Source organism: Rhinopithecus roxellana, chromosome 12, assembly GCF_007565055.1.
Source record: "Rhinopithecus roxellana isolate Shanxi Qingling chromosome 12, ASM756505v1, whole genome shotgun sequence".
Classification (NCBI taxonomy): Eukaryota; Metazoa; Chordata; class Mammalia; order Primates; family Cercopithecidae; genus Rhinopithecus; species Rhinopithecus roxellana.
Window position 1 is genome coordinate 120,330,779 of NC_044560.1, and position 6,000 is coordinate 120,336,778.

Consider the following 6,000-nt stretch of genomic DNA (forward strand, 5'->3'; position numbering starts at 1 on the left):
CCCAGTCTTGTCTCTATAGGGACTTCAGTAACATGAATGGCAGATCTTTTTTTACACTCCCATGGGTCCTTCAGGCTCGCATCTTTTTTCTTTTTCCAGTCTCTTTTCTCTGTTGTTAACATTGATTAATTTCTATTGACTTTCCATGGTCCTCACTGGTTTCCTTTGTCATACCTAATCGGTTGAGTTTGTGCAGTGAGTTTTCATTTTGGTTTTGTATTTTCCAGTTGTTTGATTTCCATTTGGTTCGTGTGTGCACCTTCTGTTTCTTTGCTTATTTTTTAATGCCAAAGAAAGACTCTCAGAGAATAGACAACTGTATTCCAAAGGCATGGTTCTCTGGTTGGTTGTCTTGACATTTGAATAGAAATGTTAAAACTGTCTGGGGGAATAGGAAGTCCACAGTCTTCTGAGTTGTGCTACACCAATATTTCTATGAACAGATCTTACAACTGAGAGTGATCTGCAGATTGTTCAGAGTCATGTTCTCCATGGAGCGTTTGTAAAGTTCCCTAGCTCTCTAAGCCTTGTATCCTCAGGAAGGAGTCACGTCTTTTCCAGGATCACTCTTGCCTTTTGTTATTGGACACATTTTCCCACCTCCTGCCCCGTCTTTCTAGGCTCTCTGTCATACTTCCTCCCCTAGTCTTTTAACTGGTCTCTGATAACCCGATTTTCCCCCCATAATCTGTATCTATGTTCAGGTCTCTATCCTCATCCCCAAATGGGTTCCACCCCACTTGCCCATCAGTCTCTGCCCATTTCTTCTGTCTCCCACAGACGTGGTCTGTGTAGTTGTTCTGCACACTACCTGTCCCCACCCCTTGTCGTTTCTCACTCCACAGACAGCTACAGGAGGGCTTCCATCATTTGTCCTCTTACTTCCTTGTTAGAACTTTATACTGCTGACCACCTCTCTGACCTGAAGTTTCTTTCCTGGCTTCTGAAAGTTGCTTTCTCCTCCAGAGGGTCTGTGTCTTCCTTCCAACGCTTAAATATTTTTGTTTCCCAGAATCCATCATTGGTCGTTGCTTTTTCACTTGCTGTGATTTCTGTGAATGAGATGGTTCCCGCTGAAGACATTTACTTTCGATGATCTACAGAATTTCCCAAATCTGTGTCTCCAGACTGGATGTTTCTCATGTCTGTGGCCCACTGGGCGTCTTCTGCACTTTCTCTGCATTTGTAAACACTGAGCCTGTATGCATGTCCGTGTGGCCATGGCCCTGGCCGTGGGGATGAACCCATAATTCTCATGAGAGCAAGCGAACATAGTGTGGCTGTGTGTCAGACATTGTTGTGAATGTTTTACGTGCATCAGCTCTTTCAACATTTACAGCATCTGTGTGTGGTAGGTAATGCTATTTCCTCCGTTTTGCAGAGTGGAATATAGATAGGCTTGGGTTAAGAGTGAGCCCATGTTACACAGTTACGTTTGGATTTAGGAATGGGAGGCCACATAGATTGGCTTCAGAATGCATGTCTTTAACAACTGTCTTGCTTCTCATATGGGGGGTTTGTTTTCTGGTCACCATTTTTGCTGAAGTTGATCCAACAGTGCTGTAATCTGTTGCTCTCATTTGACATCTTGGCTGTTTCTTCAGCTTGAGGAAGGTAAACCGAAGCCACTCTTTAATGAGTGCAATCTCTGTTGTAACTGTGTAGAAAATACAGCGTCTGGGTTTGAGGAAAGGGGAGTGGGAAAGAGGAGTAGAGAAGCGGTAAGACGTGCATCTGGCTTTAGGAATGTTTGAAGTGCCTGAAGAAGATCAGGGTGAATTTCCCAGACTTGAACCTTGTTGCCCAAGCCACATTGCAACCACCTCTTTTTCTCTTACCTCGTCCCCACATCCAGCCACTGGCCCATTCTGTCATTCCACCTTTTTTGAGTAGACCCTCCATAGGTGTGTGTTTTGGTGAATGGCCACACACAGCAAAGCATTTTTGTGCAATTTTGTTGTTGTTGTTGCTTGAGATGGAATCTCACACTCTGCCACTCAGACTGAAGTGCAGTGGTGCAGTCTCAGTTCACTGCAACCTCCATCCCCCAAGGTTCAAGCAGTTCTCCTGCCTCAGCCTCCCAAGTAGCTGGGATTACAGGCCTTGGCCACCATGCCCGGCTCATTTTTGTATTTTTTGTAGACACGGGGTTTCACCACGTTGGCCAGGCTGGTCTTGCACTCCTGACCTCAGGTGATCCACCCACCTCGGCCTCCTAAGGTGTTGGCATTACAGGCATGAGCCACTGCACCAGCCTTTATTGCAGTTTTTGGTTCCTCACAGAATGTTTGCCACAAAGCTGTGCATATAGGTGGCACCATATATGACATACCTGACCTCAAAGATAATCTACTTGGGTTTTTTTCTTTTTTTTTGGAGATGGAGTCTTGCTCTGTTACCCAGGCTGGAGTGCAGTGGTGCGATCTCGACTCACAGCACCCTCCGCCTCCCAGGTTCAAGTGATTAATCCTGCCTCAGCCTCCCAAAGTGCTGGGATTACAGGCGTGAACCACCGCGCCCAGCCTACCTGGTCTTTTTTGGACAGATGTACATGATTTTAGAAATCGTTATGAATGAGGATCCTCAAGAACACCCCCCAGGTTTGATGATTTGCTGAGAAGACTCAGGTCTCAGCGTTCTGTCATACTCAACAGCTATGATTTACTACAGCAAAAGAATACAAAGCGAATAGTAAAGGGAAGACTGAAATTCAGAGAAAACCAGGCACAATCTCTTGAGTCTTGTTTCAGTGAAGTCACAGGAAGTGCCATATTTAAGTTCCATCTGGTACGACAACACATGCTATGTGTCCACTGGGAAGTTTATTAGAGACTCAGTGCCAGGGTTTTTATCGGGCATGTTTTCTGGCACATCCCACAATTCTGGACTTCCTGAATGTTAGCAGGGGTTCAGCTTTTCAGCTGGAAAGGGGATAACCTTTTCAGCTGGGGACCAGGAGAAAAAGCACCGAAAAACAGGACACTGTGCTACTCCTGTTTTGGGTGGGTGGAGCAGTAGTAAACCTCCCAAAGTCTAAGGCCACACTCCAGCAAGGGTGAAGCTTGCAAACTCAAAAAGGATAGCAGTCTCCAACCTGCTGTTTTAGTGACTTAAATGGTACTAAAATGCTACATAAGTCAAATTTGTGTAACATTAAGCAAATAAATTTTTCAGCAAAAAAAATAATGGTCATGACTTTGTGGTGAAGGCTTACATAATGATTATAATAAATTCAGGCCGGGTGCGGTGGCTCACGCCTGTAATCCCAGCACTTTTGGGAGGCCGAGGCAGGTGGATCACGTAAGGTCAGGAGTTTGAGACCAAACTAGCCAACATGGCAAAATCCCGTTTCTACAAAAGTGAAAAATTAGCCGGGCATGGTGGTGCATGCCTGTAGTCCCAGCTACTTGGGAGGCTGAGGCAGGAAAATCACTTGAACCTGGGAGGCAGAGCTTGCAGTGAGCCAAGATCATGCCACTGCACTCCAGCCTGGGTGACAGTGAGACTCTGTCTCAAAAAAAAAAAAAAAAAAAAAAAATTCCTCCTTTCCTCAGTTTTGTTAAGAGGAAAAAGAAAATCTTAAATTACAGTGGAACTTATGAACAACTTAGTCTAGAGATTTAATTTAGTGATGAAAAGGTATGGAGAAAGTCTTTTAAAAAAGGACCTGGTCTGCTCGCGCTCTCTCTCTCTCTCTCTCTCTCTCTCTCTCTCTCTCTCTCTCTCTCTCTATATATATATATATATATGTGTGTGTGTGTGTGTGTGTGTGTGTGTGTGTGTGTGGACCACTTCAAGATGATATATATATACACACACACGTGTATGAATATATATATATATATATATGGCTACAAGTGGTGCAACTTGCAGGTACTCCCTTTGTTCACCTTTGTAAAGATGTTATTGCCAGATCAATGTGTATTTCTATAGTATATGTGTAAACAATTCATCATCCTTTTGTTGCTGCTTTTGAAACTAGTTCATGGCTTCAATGGGGAGAGATTTAAATAATATGGGTTTATAATAATTTCTGCATTATTAAATGCAGATAACTTGCGATTAAAGAGTATGTTATTGGAATCATGGGTGTCTGAGTTTTACTTTGGAGGCGCTGAACAGCTGACTCCGGCCGAGAGGTCCCTTACAGAGACGGGATGCTGGAGACCCATGGGAATCTGGCTCGTGGGAATTGCATAGCACCCCTTTTTATCATAGTGCAGCATGGCCTTTCCTGTCTCAATTGTGGGAAGCTGGAGTGCCTCTGGAATGCTCAGTGGTGTCCTTGGGTTTTGAGGGTTAAAGATTTTTAATCTTGGCCGGGCGCGGTGGCTCAAACCTGTAATCCCAGCACTTTGGGAGGCCGAGACGGGCGGATCACAAGGTCAGGAGATCGAGACCATCCTGGCTACGGTGAAACCCCGTCTCTACTAAAAATACAAAAAACTAGCCGGGCGAGGTGGGGGCGCCTGTAGTCCCAGCTACTCGGGAGGCTGAGGCAGGAGAATGGCGTGAACCCGGGAGGCGGAGCTTGCAGTGAGCTGAGATCTGGCCACTGCACTCCAGCCTGGGCGACAGAGCGAGACTCCGTCTCAAAAAAAAAAATAAAAAAAATAAAAAAAAAAATTTTAATCTTTGCCACAGGCATGTTACACATCTTAAAATTGTGTGGTCTCAACTGAACTGCTCCAAGGAGAAGAAATACCCTCCTCGGGAAGTGTTATGAGCCATGGGCCTTGTGTTGACTGGCCAGGTGATTTTAATGAACTTCTGTCTCCCAGGCTGGAGGGCAGTGGTGCATTCGTAGCTCACTGCAGCCTCAATCTCCCGGGCTCAGGTGATCCTCCCGCCTCAACCTCCTGAGTAGCTGGGATTACAGGTGCTTGCCACCATGCCCGGCTGAATTTTTTTTTTTTTTTAATCTAGAGATGAGATCTGTGTTACCCAGTCTGGTTTCAAACTCCTGAGCTCAAGTGGTCCTCCTGCCTCAGCCTCCCAAAGTGCTGGGATTACAGGCATGAGCTATCTCGCCTGGCTCAGCATGTGTTTTTATTCTGATGTTTTGACAAATGGGACCTTGCTGATCTTGGCTCACTGCAACCTCCGCTTCCCGGGTTCAAGCGATTCTCCTGCTTCAGCCTCTCGAGTAGGTGGGATTACACGCATGCGCAACCACACCTAATTTTTGTAGTAGAGACGGGGTTTCGCCCTGTTGGCCAGGCTGGTCTCAAACTGGTGATCTCAAGTGATCCCCCCGCCTCCGCCTCCCAAAGTGCTGGGATTACAGGCGTGAGTCACCACGCCAGGCCTTCAATTATATTTCTGCAAGATACGTTCCCTGTCTAAAAGAATTCAATTTTAAATGTTTTTGAAACTTACGTGTTTGCTAAACAAATAAATACGTGGGGGCTGATTTTACGATCTAAGGCCAAAACCACAAACTGATTACAGGGTCCAACAAATACCTGGCGAGTGGGAGGAGAGGGGTAAGTGAGCTGGGCTCGGGGCGTCCTGGCTGTGAGCAGGCATAGCCACAGGCTTCAGGGAGCCCCATCGCGGTGACCCTGGAGAGTGGCCTGAATCGGATGTGACCTTGAAGCAAAGTGGTTTTGGGGTCGCCGGCTGCACGAGGCGCGAGGTGGTTTAGGGTCGCGGGCTGCACAAGGCTCCAGCACGTCAGGAGTGGGCGTCTGTTCATTCCCACGTGCATCGCGGCCCTTTCCTAGGTGATGCATGCGCACCCCGTGGGTGTATGCATTGTTCATTCTCTCTGGCCCGCTCCCATCACCGCCTCTCCGCACCCTCTGCCTCCTTCCTTCTCGGGCCTCACCCCTGGGCCTCGCTTTCAGGGCCCAGCCCCGGCCGCAGCGCTCCAGTTGCGCCCCGACCCGGGGGCCCTGGGCGGAGACTCCCATTTCTGTCTTTTCTATTGGGCGCACTTCCGATGGCGTCAGGAATTTCAGCCAATGGGAGTCAGCCAGGAAGTACCGCTCTGAGCGG